Source organism: Artemia franciscana, chromosome 14 (genome assembly GCF_032884065.1).
Source record: "Artemia franciscana chromosome 14, ASM3288406v1, whole genome shotgun sequence".
Taxonomy (NCBI): domain Eukaryota; kingdom Metazoa; phylum Arthropoda; class Branchiopoda; order Anostraca; family Artemiidae; genus Artemia; species Artemia franciscana.
Genome location: NC_088876.1, coordinates 14,998,866 through 15,012,688, shown reverse-complemented (window position 1 = coordinate 15,012,688; position 13,823 = coordinate 14,998,866). Strand labels below are relative to the sequence as shown.

The 13,823-nt window shown below is 35.9% G+C and overlaps 1 long non-coding RNA gene across 1 annotated transcript in view; it reads left to right on the top strand.

Annotated features, from left to right (window-relative positions):
- Positions 1-366: 366 nt before the first annotated feature.
- Positions 367-13,823, top strand: part of LOC136035823 (uncharacterized) — a 36,009-nt gene continuing 22,552 nt past the window's right edge. Inside the window, exon 1 of the long non-coding RNA XR_010619518.1 lies at positions 367-460. This is a non-coding gene — a long non-coding RNA (uncharacterized LOC136035823). The remainder of the gene's footprint in view (positions 461-13,823) is intronic.

The following is a 13,823-nucleotide window of genomic DNA, read 5'->3' as shown; positions in this document are numbered from 1 at the left end:
CATATATTCTAAGTCAATTTTTCATCCCTAAGCCTAATATTAAAGACAAATCCCATTAATATTACATTGAAAAGATGTGTGCCAAATTCCAAAATAGTAAAAAAGGGAGTACTGAGTCCCATTGAATTTCCTGTTCTTAATCATTTGGATCCAATATTCAAATGGTTCTTGAATACTTGTAATTGCTGCGAGTTGCGATGTATCTGTGTTTGCATAATTGACTCGTGAGAATAAGTCCTGGGGGCGAGCTTCTGGCTCGTCAATCAAACTGATAGAAATTAATAGAGAGAAAAAAAGCAAATCAAATAGAGCATTCTGGCTTCAAGGTGAAATACATCGTTTTCACGTTAGAATCGGCAACACCGGATACAAAATTCAAAATCCATAGAAAATGCTGAATAAATTTAGAAATGCACTGTATTGTGTAGTAAATGGGGCGGAAGCTTATCCTGGTGAAAGGGTAAATATTGAGCTTGAAAAGGCTGAAGGTAAAATTCTAGATCTGGAGTAGTGACATAAGTTTAGCTGCCCCTTAGAAGGAAAAGCTAAGCTGTAAAATCCTGAAAACTAGGCATAGGCTACTTTAAAATATTCTGAAATAATTACTTATATCATTCTTAAAAGCGCTTTTCTTTAGTTTTATTTCAACTTTTTCTCCTAATGGTCAAATATATAACCCAAATTTATATATTTTCCATTAAACTTCTGAGGGTGTAAACAACTAGGCTAACCTAGATCTGTACTTGGGCATGTTCTTCCTTAGTTGTTTAAAGTATAATTTTCCTTAGTAAAATTCCAGTTGAGTGCTTACTATCTCAGAAAGGGGTTAGGTTAGGAAAATGAAACTTTCATTGATGGGTCTATAGACTAAAGTATACCCCAGGAAGGTATTTTATAGTACCCACCTCCTCTCCCTCTCCTTCTAGAGAGTCCCTAAATTATCATACATGACAGGTCTATTCCTATTGAAATTTTGAACTTTTCCATAGATATAAGTTTTGAAAACAGTTTAATAATTTGATTAGCCAAATATTAAAACCCATATTGGTAGCCTATATTTATTTTGTTCAAATTTAAAAGATTTTTCTAGGTTTTTCAAGACCATATGAATCAGAATAAGATAATTTGATTCCCACTTTGAAGACAAAGTCTACTGACTATTTAGACAGATATAGCAGGAAATTTAACCTAGTTGCTTATGATGTACCCCTGCAGCTAGGAACAAACAGCAACAATTTGTTCATTGATAAATATCTTACAGAGCAATACCAAATTCCAAATGCAAACATTACTAATGTAAGATGTATTATAAGCCAATTGCTGCCTGTCAAAAAAGCTGGGGCCACTCAGCAACCCACCAGCAAATCAGGAGCAAGCTATCAAGAATTGACCCACAGCAGACGCCCTCCCATTCTTTTCTCTGTCCAAAAGCTTAACTTGAAAAAGTGCATTCTACAAAAATCTTACAAGCTATGTCAAGAAATTCAGTTTAGGGCAGATGTATCATGGGAAGACTTGGAGAGAAGAAAAGTCTTAGCTGCTGAACTCAAATGCCAAACTGAACTAGGAGAGCTGAACTTAGCTATCAACCATGGAAAGATCATCTCAAAAAACTCTGTGCACCTGGGTGGGGGATACTCTCACCAGACCATGGAATGCTAGTTGCTCCATCTGCTAGCTCTGTACATAGTATAAGTAGTGACAAAGTGAATACTGATAAACTAACAAGTATTGATGAACTTTCTTATTTGTTCAAGTCCTTCACAAATGAAAGCAATCTGACCAACAATAGTGGATCCTGCAGCACTTTCTTGTCCATTGAAGATGAGCCAGTCCAAAATATCTACAATTACCAAAAGGAAGTATCTAACTCAAAAAGGAAGCAAGTAAGTCAAGATTTTTCCGCTCTAATCACAAACATTGACCAACTTCCTAACAAAATCAACAAGCTGAAATCTATGATTTGTGCAAATAATTATGATGTTATACTCCTTACTGAGGTCTGTCCTAAGGATTCAAGAAACCAGCTCCTAGACTCACTTGTTAATCTGCAAGGTTACCACACTATATCCAATCTATCATCTAGTTATTGCCACCATGGAACAGTTGCATTAGTCAAATCCTTGTATGTTGTAACACCTATTGCAGATTCCAGTGGATGCCCTTATGCTGAAACAATATTCTTCAATATTTCAGTTCCACAGAGTAAAAACCATCCCACTGTTAGAATTGGCTGTGTGCACAGAAGCCGATCATCACCTTCGCCTGAGCAAACAGATGCAAAGCTAGCTGAGCTCATTCAGAATATTGCAGACACCCATAAGGGTGACCTATTAATTGTAGGTGACTTCAACCTGCCGACCATCACCTGGAAAGACCAATTCTCCTATGTCACCTCTGATACTATGAATCCCATCTTTGATATGATTCATGATACTTGCCTCCACCAAATTTTCGACCAACTGACCCATTTCATGAACGGGCAGCTTCCAAGCCTCCTAGACCTAATATTTCTTAGAAGACCAGAGTCCCTTCTTTATACTAAGTATATGCCCCCAATCTGGAAAAGCGACCATGTTGCCATAGAAATAAAAACTACATTCCTCAAAGTAATTAACAGCTACATCAAAAGGACCTTCATAGACTATGAGAAAATTAGAATTGATCTCAGCAACATCTCCTGGGATGATGTCCTAATTGGCTCTTTAGAACAACAATGGCAATGCTTCAAGGAATTACTGCTAAACAAAGCTGAACAGTACACTTCAAGCAAGCTCATCCCTAAACCCACGAACACTACCAACAATGACAAAAGATATTAAGAAGGAAATTAACCGGAAAAACAGACAATAAAAGAAGTACAAAAAGCATCCATCCCTGGAAAACAAAGAAAAATTTTCAAAGAGCAGAAACAGACTTAAAAATTTAACATGCAATTTATACACAAGCTTCAAATCTAAACTTACAGATAAAGCTAAGACAAATCCAAAGAAATTTTGGCAATATGTCTCTAGCCAAGACCATAATAGATGAGGCATCAGGAAACTAGTAACTGAGGAAGGTGAAGAAATAACCAATATTGACAAGCTTGCAAACTCACTAAATCAGCAATTCGTTTCTGTTTTCACCACTGAACCCAATGGTCCTTTACCCTCTTCACCTGAATACATTGTAACATCCCCAATGGAAAGCATCACTCTAGCACACACGGAGGTTCTCGGATGCTTACAGAAATTAGATGCTAACAAATTGCCAGGACCAGATAACCTACATCCCAGGCTATTAAAAGAAACTGCAGCTATCATAGCAGAACCACTTAGGAGAATTTTCCAGACTTCATTTACCTCTAGAGAGCTGCCAGCAGACTGGAAAATAGCCAACATTACACCGGTTTTCAAGAAAGGTAATTGTTCCAAGCCTGAAAACTATTGGCCAATTAGCCTGACCTAAGTTGTCATCAAAATACTTGAGTGCATAGTCAATGATTCAATCCTTAAGCATTTGACAACCAACAGGATCTTGTCCCCCAAGCAGCATGGCTTCCAGTCAGGGAAATCAATTTAAACAAACCTCTTGGAATCATACAAGGAAATGACAGACCTAATTGACCACAGACATCTGGTTGACCTACTCCTGCGGGACTTTGCCAAGGCCTTTGACAAGGTTCCTCACAGTCGACTGCACTGAAAAATATCTGCTATTGGCATCAATCATGCTGTTGTAGACTGGCTGATGAATTTCCTTACAAATTGCAAGCAGAAAGTTTGCTTATTTGCTACAGATGGGAAACCATTATACTCTGACAAGGCTGAAGTAATGAGTGGAGTACCACAGGGAACTGTACTGGGTCCAACTCTCTTTCTGATTTACATCAATGATATATTTAACAATATTGACAATGGCATGCACCTGTTCACTGATGATGCCAAACTCTTTGGTATTGCATGCCCTCAGAGTATCCAGCACAACATAGATGAGTTACAAGTTTGGACCCATGAATGGCTTCTCCAATTTAATGTGGGAAAGTGCTGTGTATTACACCTTGGACCCAATAACCCAATGGCAAACTACATGATCTACAACCCCACCACCAAAGTAAGAGAGCAACTAAAGAACAGAACAGAAGAAAGGGATCTAGGCGTCATTATTGATGATAAACTTAAATTTCACAGCCATGTCCAGCATGTTGTTTCCCGTGCAAGCTCCAGTCTTGGACTACTAAAACGAACCATCAACAGCAGACAGGCATCTATATTTATGAAATTATACAACGCTCTCGTCAGACCCCATCTCGATTTTGGCATGTGTCTTGCTGGTTGTTCTTACCAACAGGATGTGAGGCTCATCGAAAACGTACAGAGACGAGCAACAAAATGCATAAAAAGTCTAGCATCAACCTCATATGAGGACTGCCTCAAGTACCTCAAATTACCCACTCTGGTTTACTGACGCTTGCGCAGTGATATGATGCTTACTTACAAGCTACAGAACGAAAAGTCAGCAATCTTTGGCAGCAATCTCAGTACCAGCCAGCACAACACAAGAGGACACTCCAAGAAGCTACCAAAGTCAAGCTCCCAATCTAAAACTCGCCAAACATTCTTTTCAAGAAGAGTAATAAATCATAGGAATGAACTGAAAGATTCAACTGTCAGTGCTCCCTCCATCCAGTCTTAGGTGGGTGGGGGTGGAGAGGTGAGGTATTATTAGTTTAAAGTAGAGTCAAAGAAAAAAATTACATATTAACTGAATGAATATAAAGAAAACAATCAAAAGTGTTTTTTAAGACCAAACAAAAATACTGAAAAACAAGGCAAATATTTTGGGAGGACAACTGCCTTACTTCTTCAAAAATAACCTGTTTGACTTTAAAAACTCCATTTTTGATATTTTTTTCCCTTTAAACAATGGCAGGTCAATGTGGTTTAAGAAATTATCTAAGTAAATGAATTGTAGGAGAGATGGTCTGCTTAGGTGTCATGTGCTGTTTTGGCTAGTTGTCATAAATCTAAAGTGTTGCTCTTGCAACAGTTTAGTTGGGGAAACCAGACAAAGGTTACCACAACACTTCATTTTGCCTGGGCAATGTAGGTCTAGTTATCAATAATTTGAAAAGATAAAAGAAACATAAAAAGATAAAATGTGTTTTAGAACATACAAAACATTAGAGTAGATAGGGCTTCCCTAACAGGCTTATATATGTTTGCCTTCACCACTTCCTTGGCAGAGAAAGTCATTTTCCTTAGTCTGTTTGAAATTAGTGAGAAGGAAAGAGTTAAAGAAAGATGGGTAGAACATTCTGAGAATGTACTAGATCACCACTACAGATACAGGAAAAGATATGGAAAGATTGAAAACGCTAGTGATGCTTTAAATGTGAAGGTTGATTTATTTTGTGAGGAAGTAATGATGATAGTAGTAAAAGAGTTAAAAAATAGTAAGGCCAAAGGTGCTGATGGTGTGGTAAATGAGTTTCTTCAATATATTGATAACAAGGTTAGAAATAAGTTACTGAAGATTATGAATATGATTTTTGAAAGGGGAAAGTACCTAGCTATTTTAGAAAAACTCTAATTGAATTCCTTAATAAGAACAATAATTTAGAATGAGTGTGGTAATTATGGAGGCATTAGCCTGGTTTCTGTAGGAAGCAAATTACTTAGTATGATGGTACTTTTTGGACTTAGAGTTAGGTTAGAAGATGAGTCAACCAAATTTATTCTTAGATTAACAATTGAGAAGTACCTGAGTCAACAGAGGCCTTTAGTCCTAAGTTTTATAGAAAATGAGCAAGCATTTGATGAGCTGTCCTGGCCGAGTGGGTTGATGCGCTGGATTCGGGATCCTTTGTCTGAGAGGACGCGGGTTCGAATCCCAGTGTATCCAATTCTTCAGTTTGGGATGGGGGTCAGTTGCGTGGCTCTGTAAGCTTAGCCAGAGTCGACCCAGCTCTAAATGGGTACCTGGAGAAATCTGGGGAAGGTAAACAGGAAGGGTGTGCGAAAGCACAGGATGGCTGGCCCCCAACCCCCCATTGCACTTCCTGGCTGAAGGGCCAAGAAACGGAGATCAGCACTGCCAGAACAGACTGTAAAGTCTTATGCCGTATCCTTTACCTTTTTTACCTTTATTTGATTCAGCTGATAGAAGAGCATTAGCAAAGGTACTATCATGGTACTGTATACCAGATAAAACGATTAAAGGCATTAGGGCTATGTATGTGAATATAATTGCTTTGGTTAGGGTAAGAAATGAGGTTAGTAGCTGATTTCACATTCAGTCAGGAGTTAAACAGGGTTGATTTCTATTCCCATTCATATGGACTTTGTCCTAAGGAGTACAGCAAAAGCAATGGGAGAACACGGAATCAAATGGAGGAGTAAAAATCTTCTAAGTATACACTATGTTGATGATTTCAACATCTTAGGTGAGCATGTTAGTAAACTGAATAAACTTTCAGAGGTTCTGTAAGTTCCGGGTGCACGAATAGTGTTTAAAATTAATGTCAAGAAGACCAAGTCACTAATACTAGGGATAAGTGAAGGTGAAGAGATGATATTGGGTAACGAGAAGATTGATCAGGTGGACAACATTACTTACCTAGGTAATATTAATAACAAAGACGTTGGGCAAAGTGGAGATGATAAAAGTAGAATAGCAAAGGCACAGGTTTTTTTTTGCAGTTGAAAAGAATTTGAAAGAAAAGGAAGATAAGCCTGCAAACCAAGACTAGAATACTGAAAGATACAGTGATGACAGTGGTAATGTATGGTTCTGAAGTATGGGTGCTCCAAAAAAAGGAGCAGTTGCTAGATGTTTTCCAGAGAAATTACTTATGGATTGTTTTGGGTACCCAACTGACTGAACATATCTCAAACAGTAAGCAATATTAAAAATGTGGTTGGGTCCAAGAAAGCATGAGTTGGCTAGGACATGCTTTGGAGACAATGGATGAAAGATTACCAAAGATTGTCCTTGCCAGCCAACCACCTAGGGCCCAATGAAAAGCAGGTTGTCCCCAAACGAGTTGGGAGGATGTCATAAGGAAAGTTTAAACTGACTAGGAACTTCTTGGGAGGGTGTAAAGAGGGATGTTTTGAACAGTTAGGAATGGAGGAGGAGCATGCATAGCTGTGTTGGTCTGAGGTAACTTGGTGCTGTAATGATTTAAAAGTATTAGTAAAGACTTGAGGGTACAAGTTTAAAGCCAATTGGAATAGAAAGTTAATGTTTTCAAAGGACCACCTTTGGGAAGGCCAATTTTTCTCGAATTTGATGTTATTTTTGTACATTTGCCTAAATCCCATCGAACTAAGTCCTTACACTTTTAAGTTTGAGGTTGTTCAGACAATAAAAGTTTCATGTGCTTTTTTAGCCCTTTGGTGGGAGAATTTATGGGGTCTGTCCTGCCAATCCATTTTGTTTTTTGAAAATTAGTTTCTTTTTGCCAAATAACACATGGCCTTAATTTTCAAACAGACTAAGGATAATGACTTTCTCTGCAAAGGAAATGGTGAAGGCAAGCATATATAAGCCTCTTAGGGATGCCATGTCCACTCTAATGTTTTTTATGTCCTAAAATACATTTTATCTTTTTGTGTTTCTTTTATCTTTTCAAATTAATGATAGCTAGACCTATGTTGCCCAGGCAACGTGAAGTGTTGCAGCAACCTTTGTCTGGCTTCCCTGACTAAAGTGTTGCAAGAGCAACACTTAAGTTTTTTTTTATGACTTTCGTCATTTTTAACTCAATATTATCTTTAAAATTTCACTCTTAAAACTTTCAATTTTCTGATTGATGCTACTAAATAATTTTCAATTTGTTTTTTTTTTCTATCAAATTTCAATCTTAAAACTTCTGATTTTTAGATATGTCCAACTATACTCTTCACACTTTTTCATTTGACTCTCTTTTATAAATCAATGCTAAGTAGCCCCAAGAGCACATAAAATACCTAAGCAGACCATTTCCTTAGGTAACTTATTAACTTATTATAGTTTTTCTTTAACTCTTTTTTAAAATTAATGAAACTAACCCCATCCCACCTCAAGCTAAGACTTGTAGTACAAAGCCTTCCTTTTATTAATTTTACAATCCTCAGTTTCAAATCTATTTTTATTTTTCAAATTTCACTACTATGAATATTAATTTTCAGAATTGCACTGTTTAACTCTTCACCTTTTTTTAAAACTCTGTTTTAAAGATTTATGACAACTAGCCAAAAAAGCACATGACACACCTAAGCAGACCATCTCTCTTACAATTCATTTACTTAGATAATTTCTTAAACCACATTGACCCGCCATTACGTAAAGGAAAATAAAACATCAAAAACTGAGTTTTTAAAGTCAAATGGGTTATTTTTGAAGAAGTAAGGCAGTTGTCCTCCCAAAATATTTGCTTAAATAATTTTATTCTTTAATCATACAATTTTTCCTTGACAGTTATTTTAATAATTTTTTCCTCTTCATGTGTCTTAGGAAAATAAATAAATAAAAATAAACAATAAACAGGATATATGTTGCTCTTTACTAAGTCAACACAACTGCAATGATATGAAAACAAAACAGATATTCAGCATAACAAGCAAAGGGCTGCCTCTCATAGATAAGGGTAACATATTTAGATTCTAAAAATCTTTCAGTCAATCCTCTCGTTACCCAATATCATCTCTTCACCTTCACTTATTCCTAGTGTTAGTGACTTAGTCTTCTTGACATTAATTTTAAACCATATTCTTGCACCCTGAACTTACAAAACCTCTGAAAGTTTATTCAGTTTACTAACATGCTCACCTAAGATGTTGAAATCATCAACATAGTGTATGCTTAGGAGATTTTTACTCCTCCATTTGATTCCGTGTTCTCCCATTGCTTTTGCTGTACTCCTTAGGACAAAGTCCATATGAATGGGAATAGAAATTAACCCTGTTTAACTCCTGACTGAATGTGAAACCAGCTACTAACCTCATTTCTTATTTGAATTATATTCACATACATAGCCCTAATGCCTTTAATCGTTTTATCTGGTATACAGTACCATGATAGTACCTTTGCTAAAGCTCTTCTGACAGCTGAATCAAATGCTTGCTCATTCTTGCTGAATGCAATGCTTGCTGAATCAAATATAAAACTTAGGACTAAAGGCCTCTGATGACTTAGATACTTCTCAATTGTTAATCTAAGAATAAATTTGGTTGACTCATCCTCTACCCTTACTCTAAGTCCAAAAAGTATCATCATACTAAGTAATTTGCTTCCTACGAAAACCAGGCTAATGCCTCTATAATTATCACACTCATTCTAAATTATTGTTCTTATTAAGGAATTTAATTAGAGTTTTTCTAAAATAGCTAGGTACTTTCCCCTTTTCAAAAATCATATTCATAATCTTCAGTAACTTATTTCTAACCTTGTTATCAATATATTGAAGAAACTCATTTACCACACCATCATCACCTTTGGCCTTACTATTTTTTAACCCTTTTACTACTATCATCATTACTTCCTCACAAAATAAATCAACCTTCACATTTAAAGCATCACTAGCGTTTTCAATCTTTCCATATCTTTTCCTGTATCTGTAGTGGTGATCTAGTACATTCTCAGAATGTTCTGCCCATCTTTCTTTAACTCTTTCCTTCTCACTAATTATGGCTCCATTCCTATCTTGAACTGGGACAAGTCCAGATTCACTATTTTCTTTCAATAATTAACATGTCTCTACAATGTTTTACTATTATGCCACCTGGTTTCTTCTTCGAGATTGTCTGCAATTTTATCCATGGCCTCTGCTTCACAGATCCTTAATCCACATTTGAATGTTTTCTTGACTTTCTTTACATTCCTCTTATTTTTATAGAATCTATCACTCAAGTATTTCTTGTGCAGTCTCTCCTCCTCTCTATTAATTATAAAGTATTTGTACTAATATTCCTTGCTGTATAGCCCCATCAGCGACTTTTTAAAAACTGTTTTCCTGAAATTGTTCCATCCATCTTGTACATTAACAAATTTTAAACTCCAGTTTAGTAATCCTACAAGGTTTTTCTCAAATTCTCATCTCGAAGTCTGGCAGCATCATAACTTCCTGGAAGGTTCTTACCCTTCCTAAAAACTAACCCTAGGCATCACAAGAGGGTGATCTTTACTTTTAGCATCAAAAACACCACTTCTATATACCCTTGTATCACATATTGATCCTGCCAATCCTCTGTTTACAAAAACTTAATTGATAAGGTTAGCTGTCTTACCATTATGTGAATACCATGTTAACTTAAGGGTTATTTTATGACCAAATGCTGTATTGATTCTAACTAGATTTTTATGCTTAAAATTTTTTTAGCAGTTTGAAACCATTATGGTTTTCTTGAATACCATCTATCCCTATTTTATTCACCTGGGCATTAAATTGTGTATTTCTACTTGGTACCTTGTCTATTTGTTCCTATAGTTGTAAATAAAATTCATTTAGACTACTACTATGGCTGATAACCTGCACTTTTTTGTCATTAAATGAACAACTAGCATTCTATTATTAATACCTTAGCAACCTAAACAGGACTTGGCAGCTTCTGTGTTAATTGTCAGCCCTACTCCCTGTCTATACACCCCGTTTTTCCTGCATGAGTAAATAAATTCTATATCACCTAATTTGATGTTTCCTATCCCTGTGATATGAGTTTGTGAAACTCCTAATAAGACCAGAATGAAGCGTCTGAATTCGTCATTTAATATGTCTGTACAATAGTTGCTCTTTAACGTCATAACATTTCAAGCTACAATTTTCATATTTTTTAAATCATTGAAATTATTTTATGGAGGTTTTCGTGTCATTCTAGGCCCATCTTGGTGAGAACAACGTTCTCCACGGTTGGTGATGCTCTTCTATTAACACGAGTTGAAATCTTGTTCAGACAATCTCAAGCCTATTGCCTCCAACTCATCATATATATATATGCCTACAAGTATTATGCTACTGCTGGGAGGCAGTCATAATATATAAACTAGCTAGGAAGGGATTTTTCAGCCCGTATAGCGCATCAAAATAAGCCATTAAATCATTGAAAATATACTTTCAGCTAAAAAACTTGTTGTTATTTTAAATTCTGAATGTTTTGGAATTAATGCATGTTTGGATTTTGGCTGTCCGCGTATAGATAATTAAAATAAAACCTGCATATTAATTTATTTGGGCTAAATAGCTTTCTCATAGTTTCAATCTGAAGATTTCGAGAAAAAAGGAGTGGGGGAGGAGGCCTAGTTGCCCTCTACTTTTTTGATTACTTAAAAAGGCAACTAGAAAAGTAAAAAATAGACGTAACTTACTAATTAACTAACATTTCCAACTTCTATATTCGTATGTTTTTGTTTCGTATATGAGGGGGTTAACTTCCTTGTCAATATCCAGCTCTTTACGCGAAAGCTTAAATTTTGTCGTAAGTCCTTAAGAATGGGCCCTGAATCACAAAGGCTGTAGAATAAATAGTTGAAGTTAATTAAAATACTTTAGCGTAAAGAGCAAGGTATTACGAGGAGGTGAACCCCTCATATGCAAATAGTCTCTGTTCGTTTGAAGTTTTTATGCTGCTCCTTATTTTCAGTTGAAGAAACTTTTCGTATTTATTTTTATTTTATTTTAAATAATACTAGAAAAGTCAATCCCACTTCATTGAAATTCTCTTCCCCCTTGACAAATTCCCCCATGAAAAATTTTTCCCACGTAGCCCCATCTCCCCCCCCCTCCATAAAAGATCCCCCTGAAAAAAGATGTACACTTCCCAATAACCATTACTATATGCGAATAATTGTCAAAGTTTGTAACTTAGAGGCCCTCCCACGGGGACTGTGGGGGAGTAAGTCGTCCCCAAAGACATAGTTACTAGGTTTTTTGACTATGGTGAATAAAATGGCTATCTCCGAATTTTGATATGGTGACTTTGGGGGAAAAATGAGTGTGGAAGGGGGCCTAGTCTCACTCCAACTTGTTTCGGTCACTTAAAAAGGGCACTAGAAATTCTAATTTCCGTTAGAATGAGCCCTCTTGTGACATTTTAGGACCAGCGAGTCGATACGATCCTTACCTCTCTGATCTTTACTGCGAAGTCTGGCCTTTTAAGATTTTCAAAGCACTAAAAAACTTTTATTGATGAACAAAATATCTAGAAGGAGAAAGTCCCCATTATAACCAGAGTAATTTATATTTACTTAAATTTTTAAACTTTCTCCTTAATTTAGTTGAAAAACCTTTTCTATTTGTTTAATTACATTTAATGAAACTGTTAGTTTTATGAATACTATACGTTTGGTAGCGCAGAAGAAACTATCAATATTTCAAAGATTTTGATGAATAATCAAACAGTTTGTGGTAATGAACTGTAAGGAGTGACCCGAATCAATAGTAACCTAAAATTTTAAAAAACGGAATTTTGATACCAATACATATATCAAAAGAATTGGATTATTTATAATGATTTCAAATATATAAGTTTCATTAAGTTTAGTTATACCCATCAAATGTACGAGCCTGAAAGAAATTCTCTAATATCCGAAAAAAGGATGAATATCCCCTAGAAGTAACAGAGTTTTGCACAACATTACAAACACAGCATCAGATTCAGCATATCAAAGAACCCTATTATAGAGGTATCAGGTTCATACCTGCCAAAATGTGAAATTTTGTAATTTTTGCCAGAAGAAAGATAACGGATGCGTGTTTATTTGTTGTTGTTTTTTGCCATGGGGTAATCGTATTGACCCAGTGGGTCTAGAGTGTCGGGAAATGGTACATTCTAGTTCTAGTTTCCTTCTAAAGTAAAAAAAATTGAAATTGGAGGACAACTAGACCCTTTTTTTATGCCACTTTTTTCTCCAAAATTATCTGATCATAATTTTGAGATATCTTTTTTTAAGCGTTGTTGAAACGCCAAATAACTATATCTGTGGACATAAGATGACCCCTTAAGGCCCTTGGACAAAGGTTTCTAAGTAATAAAATTTGTTAATTGTTTTATTTTTTATTCGGAAGTATGCATATTTCCATGGAGAATTTCCATGGAGAAGAAAGTATCCAGGGGGTTAACTTTTCAGGGAAAAATTTTTCACTGGGTTAATTATCCAGAATTCCAATACGAAGTTTCTTTATATGCCTTGCTTTCTCTTTACCGATTGAATTTTACGCATGGAGATGTTGACAGTAACTGTCCAGGCTAAATTTTCACGAGAATTGAAATGTCCAGAGTATATTTCCATTGGGACGGTAATTTGTCCGTGAACGTGCAGCCAGGTATGGTGGTGCTATTTAAAAAACATTAGAAATTAAACACAAGACGAGTTTTTAAACCGAAAGTAAGGAGCAACATTAAAACTTAAAAGAACAGAAATTATAATGTATATGAGGGTGGTTACCCCCTCCTCAACACCTCACTCTTTACACTAAGGTGTGCTTCCTTGACAGAGTATTCAGGCGTTGTAAGATTTTTCAAAAAGTTCAATGCTGCAACACCATTGTCTGCTCCATTAGAAGGTCTTTTTTCTCTAGAAATGTTGTCCTCTCTAAGAATTTTCTCTAGGATGTTCTGTCCTTGACAGAATATCCGGACGTTGTAAGATTTTTCAAAATGTTCAACACTGCAATACCATTGTTTGCTCCAGTATTTCACTCTTTACACAAAGGTTTGAGTCCTTGACAGAATATCCAGACGTTGTAATATTTTTCAAAATGTTCAACACTGCAATACCATTGTCTGCTCGAGTACCTCACTCTTTACACAAAGGTTTGAGTCCTAGACAGAATATCCAGACATTGTAAGATTTTTCAAACA